The sequence below is a fragment of the Otolemur garnettii genome, unplaced genomic scaffold (genome assembly GCF_000181295.1).
Source record: "Otolemur garnettii isolate 467f Iridium unplaced genomic scaffold, OtoGar3 scaffold00007, whole genome shotgun sequence".
In the NCBI taxonomy this organism is placed as follows: domain Eukaryota; kingdom Metazoa; phylum Chordata; class Mammalia; order Primates; family Galagidae; genus Otolemur; species Otolemur garnettii.
This window is the reverse complement of record NW_003852402.1, coordinates 30,326,691-30,339,075: the sequence shown is the minus strand read 5'-3', so window position 1 is coordinate 30,339,075 and position 12,385 is coordinate 30,326,691. Positions and strand designations below refer to the sequence as shown.

Sequence of the window (12,385 nt, the reverse complement as noted above, 5' to 3'; positions counted from 1 at the left end):
ATTCACCACATAAACAGAAGCAAAAACAAAGAGCATATGATAATCTCAATAAATTTTGAAAAAGCATTTGATAAAATCCAGCAGCCTTTTATAATAAAACCTTTAACAAATTAGGTATACAAAGAGCATACTTCAACATTATAAAAACCATATATGTCAAGACTCACAGCCAACATCATACTGAATGGGAAAAAGTTGAAAGCATTCCCTGTAAGAACTGGAATGAAACAAGAGTACCCACTGTTTTCACTTCTCTTCAGCATGGTGCTGGAAGTCCTAGCCATAGCAATCAGGCAAGAGAAAGAAATAAAGGGTATGCTTTTCAGAAAAGAAAAAGTCAAACTATTCCAGTTCAATGATGATATGATCTTGTATCTAGAAAACCCAAAAGACTCCACCAAAAAAACAACTAGAATTGATAAATAAATTCAGCAAAGTCTCAGGTTGCAAAATCTATTTGTGCATAGACCAATAACATTTCTATGTACTAATAACAGTCAAGGTGAGAGTCAGATCAAAGCCTCAACACCATTTACAATAGCTATGAAGAAAATAAAATACCTAGAAATATACTTATTCAAGGAGGTAAAAGATCTCTACAAGAAGAACTATTTAAAAAAAACAAATCACGGCTCAGTGCCTGTGGCTCAAGTGGCTAAGGCACCAGCCACATACACCTAAGGTGGTGGGTTCGAATCCAGCCCAGGCCCGCCAAACAACAATGATGGCTGCAACCAAAAAAAATAGCCAGGCGTTGTGGCAGGCACCTGTGGTCTCAGCTACTTGGGAGTCGGAGGTAGGAGACTCACTTGAGCTCAGGAGTTGGAGGTTGCTGTGAGCTATGATGCCACAGCACTCTACCCAGAGTGACAGCTTGAGACTCTGTCTCAAAAAAAAAAAAAAAATCACACATGACAAAACAGATGGGAAAACATCCCATGCTCATGGATTAGTAGAATAAACATCACTGAAGTGTCCATACTGCCCAAAGTGGTTTACAGATTCAATGCAATCCCCCTGAAAATATCATTATATTTCACAAATCAAAAAAAAAAAAATCAGTGCTTCATTTGCAACTGAAAAAGACCCCAAATATCCATAACAATCTTAAGCAAAAAGAACAACTCTGAAGGCATCACATTGTCTGATTTCAAATTATACTACAAAGCTATAGTAACCAAAACAGTATGGCATTGATATAAAAGTAGAGATATAGACAAATGGGACAGAACAGAGAGCTCAGAATTAAACCAACTGATCTTCAACAATGCACATAAAAACATACACTGTGGGAATGAGGACCTACTGAATAAATGGTGCTAGGAAAACTGGATAGCCCCATGCAGAAAAATGAAAGAAGACTTTTTTCTCTCACCATATAGAAATTTAATTCAAGATAGACAACAGACTTAAATGTAGGCATGATACCATATTAATTCTAGAAAAAAAAACACAGAAAAGACTCTTCTAAACATAGGCCTATGCAAAGAGTTTACAATTAAGACTCCCAAAGAAAATATAGCAACAACCAAAAGAAATAAAGGGGAATTAGTTACATTGAAAAGTTTCTGCATAGCAAAGGAAATAATCAATAGCATAGATCAATAATCAACAATATGGGAGAAAATATTCACAAAGAATACATCTATTAAAGGGCTAATAGCCAGAACTTATAAAGAACTCAAACAAATTAACCAGAAAAAAATAAAAATAAAAACTGTGAAGAAGTGGGCAAAAGATATGACAACCAACAAATATATGGAAAAGTGGTCAACATCATTAATTATCAGGGAAATGCAAATGAAAAACACAATAAGATAAAACCTTACTCCTGTCAGAATGACCCCTATTAAAGTAAAAGAATAACAGATGCTAATGTCAATACATGAAAAGAATGCTTATATCCTGTTGGTAGGGCTACAAATTAGTGCAATCCTATACCAATGGAAAATGGTATAGAGATTCCTCAAAGAAATAAATGTAGACTTACTAAGTAATTCACCAACGCCATGACAGAGTATCTACTCAAAGGAGAAGTCATTTTATCAAAAAGACACCTACACTGAAATGTTTATCACAGAACTATTTACAGTTGCAAGGATGTGAAATCAATCTAAGTGCCCATCTATTCATGAACAGATTAAGAAAATGTGGTATATATAACATATATATGCCACGGAGTATTACTCAGCCCTAAAAAGGAAAGAAATAATGTGTTTTGTAGCGATTTGGATGGAACTTGAGATCATTATCCATTTCAAGAATGGAAAAACAAACACCATATATACTTTCTAATAACTGGGAGCTATTTAGTGGGTATATATAAGCACAAAAAAAAAAAAAGATCATTATAAACCTAGAAGTTGGGAGGGTGGGAGAGAGTGAGGGGTAAAATTTTACCTATCACATACAGTGAATACTATTCCAGTGATGGGCACATTAAAAGCCCTGGCTTAACTATTATACAAGGTATTTGTGTAACAGAAATTTTTGTATCCCGTAATATTTTGAAATAAAAGTAAATAAATAAAACAAATGCCATAGAGAACACAAATGAACAATAGCTTTTATCTTTCCATTTTTTGTTTTTTCTGAGACTAAGTCTCACTCCATTGCCCCAGGCTGGAGTGTCAAGGTGTTGTAGCTCACAGCAACCTCAAACTTCTGAGTTCAAGTGATCCACTTGCCTCAGCCTCCTGAATAGCTGAGGATACAGGTGTGCACCACAATGCCTGACTAATTTTTCTATTTTTATTCATAGAGATGGGATGTTGCTCTTCCTCAGGCTGGTTTCAAACTCCTGAGCTCAAGTAATCCACCTGCCTCAGCCTCTCAAAGTGCTAGGATTACAGGCATGAGCCACCACACACACCCAATACTTTTTTCCTCTAGAGAACTTACTAGCAATTAAGAAGGCAAGACTGACAAATGTGTTTAAGGCAATGACAGAATGGAAGATCAATTCTTTCTAAGTATTCATATTCACAGGACATAAAATGAAAAATTGTTTCAAATAAAGACAGAAGTGTTCTATGCTTCACCATCTGACTTGCCTATGCTAAAAACGGGACTTTAAGAATGCTGCTCTGAAATGCCATAATTCTGGAGGGGAAAAAAGACATGTATACAATCACCAAAAGCATTTATTTTCTGGCATTCTGCGTATCTCTGTACTGTACGACATGTACTTAGCAAAATGAAGAAGTCACAGTTCTTGCACATAATTTGTTTACGACCTACGTTTGTGTTTCCCAAATGATGGAAAGGTTGATTTCTTCCCCCCCCCCCACTTGCATTTCAACAGGAAGTGTCAAAGGAGAAATCTGTTCTTGCAAGCTTCTCAACCAGAAACAGAAACATTTCCATTAAAAATATAGCAAATAGGACTGTTCTCCTGAGATGTCTAACCTAATTAGTCCGATGAAAACATCTTTCAGATATTCCTCTGCTCGTGTGTTTGGAGATGATAAAAACCCATTGAACATATTTTCTCTTTTACTATCTATGGAACACAGGCTGAGTCACTTCAAGTATTATAAAAGGAGGCTGGCAGAAACAAATTTGCAGGTCATTCAGAGAGAGGGCAGGGCTCGAATGAAAATCAACAGCAGCTGATTTTCTGACTAGTTCTCAGAGTCCCAGCCAATTTTCTTTGAAGGTATTAGGATTTTTATCCCTAAATCAAGTTACCAAAAGACCAAATGGGTAGTCATGAGAATGAATGAAGTTAGTTGAAGCACACAGGATTTTATTAAGGGTCTTTGATGTGTCAACAACTCCATCTGGGATCACAATCTTGCCATGATGTTCTATGAAGGAAAGTCACTTCAAATCGTGCCCACTTGGTTTATAGCTTCCAGCCCCCAGCTGCCTTTCAAAATGCCAGGCCCACTTTTATGTACTAGTCTTATCTGTGTATAATCATATGCCCTGAACAGTGGCCTTCGAGTTTGGGGTGTGTGGACCTGATGGGTGTTATTTTCTATTGCACACAACATGCACAAGGAAAAGTACATAAAATAGTGTTACAGCTCTTTTAGAACTTGTCTAGCAGGTTTTCCGGTCTCTACCGGAAGATCTCCCTCCCCCCCAAAAAACAAATAAATAAAAGTTCATAAAATATACATGAACTTTTCTATGATTATTTAAACAACTACTCCAACCCAGGTCAAGAAATAGAATATCCACAATATCCCAGAAATCATCCGTTGGTTCCTGTCTACTAGACATAACCACTACCCTTATTTATGTTAATCATTTTACTTCAGATTACTATATGGGAAGAATCATTAGGTGACATTGTAGCATTTGTTAGGTAAAGTCCCAGTTGCAGTTGAGCCCTTCACTCAGGAGATGTACCATATACCCCTGCAACGTACTCACAAGGTGAGAGCAAACTAGTTCCCCAGCTCCTTCCCTCTACCTCCTCTCCATTTGAATTTGTGTCTTCTGTTCTTGGATGAGCACATAGTTGTTCACCCACTAGTTTCCTATGAAGTACATTAGATGCTAGTTTTTCCATTCTTGTGATACTTTGCTTAGGAGGAAGTTTTCCAGATCCATCCAGGTAAAGACAAAACTGGTTTTCCTTGTAGCGCTGCTGCTGATGTTCGTATTCCGAAGCAACAGAGTTTGGTGTTGCCTGTTTCTGAATTTCAGAGGAACAGAGTCCTAACATAGGCACTGTCTTAGGCTATGATTCCTTTGCTTAGCCTTACAGTTGTGCCAATCTCCAGGTGCCTGTCACTGAGCGCTCATTTAGTATATTGGTGGTCAGTACCCCAATCTATCTGTGCATTATACATGCGTCCAGGGCCCGTATGCAAGCATTTCTGTAGGGGGTCTTCCTGGAACTGCCAGGTTCTGCAGCAGGCCTATCTTCAGCTTTCCTCACTAATGCCGCGTTTCCTTTTAATGTGATATTTACATCCCACGTTTAGCCAATCTGGTGAGTGTGTCACAGTCATTTCAATGTTCATTTGTCAAATTGCTCGCGGGGTTGAGCCCCTTGTCCTGTGCCAACTGGCTTCCATCATTTCTTATGTTACTTAACTACAGTTCCCTAATCGGGCTTCTTTCTATGCCATGTTCATATGGAGGAAGTAGCTTGACCATTTTCCAGACAATTCCAAATGCTTTCACTGTTGTGATTATAAAACGACCCTGTCCACTGTGCTTCAGTTCACGTCACTCACTGAAGCCATCTGCAAAGGATGGAATGGCTTTTTGTTAAATCCACAGGGTGTTGTTATAGAGAAACATGTTTAAATCCCAGTCTCTATCTAGTCCTTCAACTAATCATGTGGTATGGTACCAGGATAAAAGAAGAAACTTGAACTCTTTCTGGCACAAAAAGAAGCCTGTGTGGTACAGAAACCACGGCCCTAAGATCCATCAATGCAGGGCATTATGACGGTAGCTTATTGAATTGTTTTCTATTTTCTGAGTGGAACTACAGACTTTTGATATTTAGGGTAACACTAGGATTCTCTTTTCTTCTAACTGAAAGAGCCCTAGAATTTCAGAGTAAGAAAGATGTAATGTGCTATTATGTTCCTCACAGAGGCATTCATTAACTATTTACCTCACGTGTCCCAAAGGTCAAGGGTAAGCCACACTGTCACTGATAAAGAGCATTTTCTGAAAGAGCCTCTATTTTGCAAAAATGTGGCCTGCAGGCTCAGTGCCCGTAGCACAGTGGTTACAGCGCCAGCTACATACACTGAGGGTGGTGGGTTCGAACCTGGCCTGGGCCAGCTAAACAACAATGACAACTACAACAAAAAATAGCTGGGTGCTGTGGCGGGCGCCTGCAATACACATTTTTGGTCATGCAGAGTAGAGAGCCTCCCCAGGTTTGGCTTTAATCTTTTAATCTTCTTAGATCGTTTTATTTATTGTCCAAATCTACCTGTTTTCATTCATTGTCTTTCTGCTCCAAATCAAAACAGAAAATCTTTTCAGCAAGTGCTGGGAAATATTTTATAAAGGACACTGAGGCTACTAATTTTGGTGAATGTAAATGTAAATAAAATTTTGTTTTTATTTCTTTCTCAGATCCCATGACTATACATACACCTTCTAATACTTTCTCTATTATAAAAACATGTTTCTAAGACCTATCCACAAACTAAATATACTTCTATTTAAATGTGTAACTACAGAGGAGCACATAAATATAAAATTCTCCAGAATGAGTAAGCGTACAAAAAGAGAAGAAACCATTCAAAGGCGTTCATCTTCCTGGGTTTTTTGTTTGTTTGTTTTCTTTTTCTTTTTGCTTATTAGTGTTGTTCTTTTCAGAGTGACTACCAGACTTACGGAGCACTAAATTCAGCATATCCAGGAAAAGTAACATGTGTCAAATGTGATGTCAAAACAGACAGCCACTTAGCAAAGTATCTCAAGAATGGAAGAGAAAGTATCCAGTGTACTCAGCCCTACTATGAAACTAATTTATAGCTTTCATAGGAAAGTTATAGCCCAATTATAGCCCAAGAAAGGGGGGAAAGAGAAGAGGGAGGGGAGGGGAGGGGAGGGGGAGGATGGGTGGAGGGAGGGTAATTAGTGGGACCATGCCTATGGTGATCTTACAAGGGTACATGTGAAACCTTCTAAATGTAGAATGTAAATGTCTTCACACACACACACACACACACAGACAAAACCAATTGTCATGCTGATGAAAATAAAACCAGTCGTTTAGCTGAATTAAATATGTGATCACAACAGTTGTTCCATCTGGTAGGAAAGTGCAATTGTCTCAAGAACGTCAAAATCTCAAAATGTTTACATTTTATCAGAGGTGTCTACATGGGGAAAACTTCCCTAAATGGACAAGTATGATAACTATTTCTACCTTCCTAAGAAATATTTCTGATGAGGAAAAATTTTCTCAATTTTGTGTCATGACACGTGATGATATTTTCTTTCTGTCGTAAACTACATCACATTTCTAGGGGACGTTGTATTCCATATAATATCTTCAGTATTTAGAATGGTGTTAAGTACTTAGTAATTAGTCAAGTGCTTGTAGAATGAATGAATGACCCTCTTTTGTGGCCTAGAACTTACTTCATTTTGAAGGTTTAATCTAAAGAGTAGGAAATAGCCATAGTTCTCAAATAAAGGGATATAAATCTCCAGTTTGGTCAGGTGAAAACTTTGCAGCCCAAATTGGTCTAAAACTAGAGTAAGAGAAACTCTTATACTCACTCAATAATCCAATTAATAAATTATAAATTATGAAAATAAAAACTGGAGCTTATCAGTCTTTATTTGTCATTTGTTTGAGGTGAAGGAAGGAAGGGATGGATAGAGGGAGGGAAGGAGGGAGGGGGGAAGAGGAAGGGAGGGAGAGAGAGAAGGAGGAAGGGAGGGAGGGTCTTTATAATAACGCTGAGAGGAAGACAAATTTAGCAACCCTCTGCAGATGCAGCATGATATAACCGAGAAAACACGGAGATTATCTCCCATCACATTTGATCAACAAATATTATTGAGAACCTATGTCAGGTACTGTGTCAAAATGAACAAAACTAAAACTGAAAAATAAAAGCAAATAAGCAAAACACAGCCAACACAGCCCCTATCAGTCTCACATTGGTTTGGTGAGGTTCCCTTCAGCACTGTGTTCGAATCTCATTTTTAACACTTACATGACTCCATGCAAATTACTTAATATATCAATGCCTCCATTTTCTCACCTATAAAAATTGGACATTTTAAATTTATATCCCAGCAGGTTATTGGAAGGATGAAACATGGCAGCATGTATACATTAGTTAACCCACGGTAAACCCTGGACAGATTGTCTTCTCATCTGCTTCCCTTTCACCTGCAAGCATAAGACCTGGAAAAGTTCAGGATAGTTACACATCCATGACACAATTTATTCTTTTAAGATCACTCTAAAGCAACACGTGTGGCTTGGTGCCTGTGGCTCAAGCGGCTAAGGCGCCAGCCACATACACCTAAGGTGGCAGGTTCTAATCCAGCCCGGGCCTTCCAAAAAACAACAATGATGGCTGCAACCAAAAAATAGCCGGGCATTGTGGCGGGCGCCTGTGGTCCCAGCTACTTGGGAGCCTGAGGCAGGAGACTCGCTTGAACCCAGGAGTTGGAGGTTGCTGTGAGCTGTGATGCCACTGTACTCTACCCAGGGGGACAGCTTGAGGCTCTATCTCAAAAAACAAATAAAAAAATAAACCAACAAATGAGTATCATAATACACTATTTTTTAAGATAGAAGAACTGAATTCATAATACCAAATCTATCACTGATATATTCAGGCGTCTCCTTATATTTTTCTGTTTACTAAACTATTCATAATGAGCTCATTATCCCTCAGTATCACCATGGGAATGAAACAAAAATGCCCAGAGTCCTCTGGGTATAAAGAAAAATGACTGAGGATAGAGAATGAAAATACAAATGGGAAGGAGAGACAATTAGCTAGTAATAGCTCCTATCAACGCCACATTCATTATTGGATGAATAGCAAAAATGAGTTCATTCTTTTTACTAAAAATTTTTACCCCAAATCATTGCACTGAATATCAAAGTGGAGGTTGTGCTACTCCTCTTTCCTTTCATTGGCCTGACTCCTGTGGTACCACGTTTCTTATTTTTATTATTGACTTCATACAAGTTCACGAATGTTGATGAAAACAAGTTCATCCCTTCAACCTGATGTGACCCAAGAAAAAAACCCTGAAGTCCAGGGAATGATAAAGTAATGATAAAGGGACGTGATGACAAGTAGGAGAAAATATTGGCCAAATGTCGAAAATATGAAGGTCGATGTTCATGCTAATATAAACAATTCAAGAAATAGAAGGGAGACAGCACAAAGGCTGTTAAAAAAGACAGAAAACTTGACCAGGCAATTCGTAGAACTCGATATGATCAAAAATATTAAAATTTTATTAATAATTAACAATGTAATTTAAATCATTAAGATAACCAATTTATTCTTCTCAGATTAGCTATATTCACTTTCACTAATGGTGTTTGTGAATAAAAATTCTCTTAGGACACATCTGTAAATGTAAATTCATATAAAATTCATGAAGACCAACTTCCCAAGGCCTACAAATACTTATTAATAAAATGGGCATACTCCTGGGCCAATAACTCCACTTATTTATTCCATGAACACAAGTATGGAAACCTATAGAATTTGAACAGCTGTTTCGTATAGCTTTTTATATAATAGGGACAAGTTGGGAATAGTTTAAATAGCCTTAGGGAAATAGTTGAAAAAATTATGATTAAACCATAAAATATATCGCGGTGTGATGTGAACATTTCTTAACATTATGTGGATACATGTGCATGACATAAAAGTATGAATTAAAAGTAATTTGTAAGAAAAAATGTACATTTTATTCCAATTACATAAAAACATTAGTTACATATGTGTTTATGTCATTGCTTTAATCCAGAAAGAAAGCCTAGAATAAAATCTATTAGGAAGCAATTGATTATAAAAAAAATTAATTAAGAGTATGAGAGCATGGAGGGCATGTTCTGGGGTTATCATATTGTTTGAAGTGTTATAATACACTTTTTTTTTTTAATGGAGAGAGAAAGAAAACTTGTATTCTGTTTGTATTCACTTGCAACTTCATTTCATAGAAAAACAAGACTTAAAAAAGAAATTACTTAGGGCAGCACCTGTGACTCAGTGAGTAGGGTGCTGGCCCCATATACCAAGGGTGGCTGGTTTGAACCTGGCCCCAGCCAAACTGTAAAAAAAAAAGCCAAGTGCACCTGTAGTCCCAGCTACTCGGAAGGCTGAGACAATATAATCTTCTAAGCCCAAGAGCTGGTGGTGGCTGTGAGCTGTGATGCCATGGCACTCTACCACGGGCAACAAAGTGAGACTGTCTCTGGGGGAAAAAAAGGAAAGAAATTACTTAAATACAAATTTTGAAAGTAAGTTATTTTTCTCATTTTTCAATGATTGTCTTATTCAATCACTGACTACTATATGAACAGTGTCAGTACAGTCTATGCCTTATTATCCTTTCTGTTTTGGCTAAATTTGCTGAAATGTGAGTCCAAGTTTCTGCCAGGGAAGACAGATGATACCTCAGATGTGAGAGGAATTACCTTCAAAAGTTTTAAAGTATCACAAGAATGGAAAGGCAAGTATCCAATGTACTCAGCACTGATAGGGTCCAGTGTGGTGGCTCACACCTGTAATCCTAACACTCCAGGAGGCCAGGGAGTTTGAGACCAGACTGAGCAAGCACTGGACCCCTCTTTAAAAGTAGCTGGATATTGTAGCAGGTGCCTGTAGCCCCAGCTACTGGGGAGGCTGAGGCAAGAGGATTCCTTGAACCCAGGAGTTTGAGATTGCTGTGAGCTATGATGCTACAGCACTCTGCAGAGGGCAACAGAGTGAGAATCTGTCTCAGAAAAAAAAAAAAAAAGACACTAACAGGAAACTAGTAGATGAACAATTACACACCCCCATGAGAGAAAAACACAAGTAAATTCAAGTACGGAGTAGGGAAGGAGAGGGATTGGCGTGCTCTTACCTAACGGGTACAATGTAAGGGTATATGGCACATCTCCTGGGCGAGGGGCACAATTACAACAGGGACTTTACCTAACAAATACAAGCAATGTGACCTAATTATCTGTACCCTCATTTAATCTGAAATTTAAAAAAAAAAAATATTTCCCTACCATCACAATAGGATCTGTCATTCTCTGCCACTGTCCTTCACGTGGGGGACATAATCATTTGATGCTCTGTTTGTTTTATCAAACCACTCTGTGTTTATGTGTCTACCTTTCCCAGCTACATTGTCAGTCTTCATGGAATCAGGTTCTGTGTCATGTGCTATCTCACAGTGCATAGAACCCAGCAGAGGAATTAATTTATTGAAACCTTGGCTCTCGGACCCTGTGGCCATCTAAATAGTGAGATGTCTATTAGTACCTCACAATCCCTGTTGTAAAGGAATGAGCGCCTGGTCCAAAGTCCCAAACTCTGGTCCTGAAGGGCCGGGACCGTCCTTATGAGATCCCTTAATCCAATTTCAAATCCAAAAAATGATTAAGACTCTAGATCTAGAATTTTATCCACAGGTCAATAAAAATCTTAAACTTGAATGTACAGTTTGTATGCTGGGTGTGGATGCTCTGTAAGTCTTCAGTGAATCAGGCATTTATAAATCACAAGAACTATAGGGGTAAAGGCGACTGGCAATTCAGTCTTCTCGGGGCTGAGGGCGCAGTGGTAGTAAGAACATCTGGGAAGCACACAGGGCTCTTTGCTTCATGCCTCTCATAGGTAGGACTGAACGAGGACTGTGGGGAAAAAGGGGCCATCTCGTACAGCTCCCTTCAATGCCACCACCCTGCCTGCTCCCAGTCCGATGTTCCCCCAACCTACAATACCCAGACAGGCTCACACAGGGGCAAACATGTGAAGAGCAGAGTTCAGGTCCCAGAAGCAGAGGTCTTTTGCATCAGTAAGTGGGCTCTCCGAGAACAAAAGTGAAATAACAGCCCAGAGCCTCCCACATCATCATGACCTCTGATGACAAAGTTTGGTGACACAAAGCAGTTCCCTGAACTGAATCTTTTTCATTATCAAAAGTATTACTTTACATTATTCTCAAATTCCTACATTAACTTGAGAGAGACCACACAGGGAACATTAGTGAGGGGTGCCCAACACATTTTCAGTAAAACTTAAAACATTGGAGGTACAGTCTTTGTATCTATAAGTAATTTTCTCACTCCTTTTTTATTTGAAATATACACTCTTCTCAATCTTTTGGCTATTTTTGAAGAAGATACAGGTTTTTAAAATGTTGCATTTTCAGGGTGGCACCTATTCCTCAAAGGAGTAGGGCACCATCCCCATATACCGGAGTTGGCGGGTTCAAACCCAGCTTTGGCCAAAAACTGCAAAAACTTTCATCCTAACTACCATAAGAAAACAACAGTTCAACCTTGATCGTAGATGGCAACTCATCCCAATGCCAAAGAGAAATGACAGAGTGGTAGGAATATGTTAAAGACTGCACAAGCATACTTCATTTTATTGCACTTTGAAGACAATGCAATTTTCAACACATTGAACATTTGTGGCAACCTTGTGTCAAGCAAGTCTATTTGCACCATTTTTCTTAATAGCATGTGCTGACTTTGTGTCCCTATGACACATTTTGGTAATTCTCAGAATATGCCAAACTTTCTCATGATTATTATATTTTTTATGGGTATCCGTGATCAGTGATCTTAGATGTTATTAAGGTAATTGTTTGGGGGCACCACAAATCACATCCATAAAGCATGATGAACTTTATTGATGTGTGTATCTGTGTTCTGACTCTTCCACTCATAGGCCATTCTCCCATT

The 12,385-nt window shown here is 38.4% G+C and overlaps 1 non-coding gene across 1 annotated transcript; it reads left to right on the top strand.

The window, feature by feature from the left end:
• The first annotated feature begins 4,020 nt into the window (after positions 1-4,020).
• LOC111723042 lies at positions 4,021-4,082 on the top strand. The gene has a single exon (XR_002771670.1). It is a non-coding gene; the product is annotated as a U7 small nuclear RNA (small nuclear RNA).
• Positions 4,083-12,385: the final 8,303 nt, after the last annotated feature.